The following is a 710-nucleotide window of genomic DNA, read 5'->3' as shown; positions in this document are numbered from 1 at the left end:
TCGTAATTAAATGTGTGAATAATTTATAAAATTATCTTTAATAATTCAAAATGTCAATTGTAATTATGTTATACAGTAGACTCCTCTATAACACGGTAGACACGTTCCTTTTTATATGAATTCCATGTTTTACCAGTCACTTAAATACATGAGTCAATTACAGCCCGGCACGTGTGCAGTTTAGGGACTACAGCTGTTCGAAATGTTTTCTTCCATAAAATTAATTAAATCGATTCTAGACTAATTTGACTGAACATTTCCAAAACACGTATAATTTGTTGGGAATAATTCATGTAAACTATGCAATAAACAAAAAATTGTAGGATTACTTATCGAGTGTGCACCTGCGTTCGACGACACCATTGCTTAATTAAGCTTGTTTTCGTCGCGAAGCAACGCGACGAAAACAAGCTTTGGAGACAACTTTGGAGACGACATTAATATAAATATAATTATTATTTCCGTTGAAATGGTTTATAGTAGGTCCGCTGCTCGTTTAAACCTAAAGCTTAGTTCACACTGGGCGCGATTCGCTAGCGAAAGCGAAAAACAGAGCGAATAACCGGTCAAACATGACTCGTTTGATCGGTTATTCGCTTTGTTTTTCGCTTTCGCTAGCGAAATGCGCCCAGTGTGAACTAAGCTTAACAGTTTGTGCAATATCCACTATTGGTCTAGATTCGACAAATCCTGTCGCGACACGAGTCGGC

The sequence above is a fragment of the Centruroides sculpturatus genome, unplaced genomic scaffold (genome assembly GCF_000671375.1).
Source record: "Centruroides sculpturatus isolate CEXI.00-Female unplaced genomic scaffold, Cexi_2.0 scaffold1908, whole genome shotgun sequence".
Taxonomy (NCBI): domain Eukaryota; kingdom Metazoa; phylum Arthropoda; class Arachnida; order Scorpiones; family Buthidae; genus Centruroides; species Centruroides sculpturatus.
Note: the sequence above shows the minus strand (reverse complement) of the source record.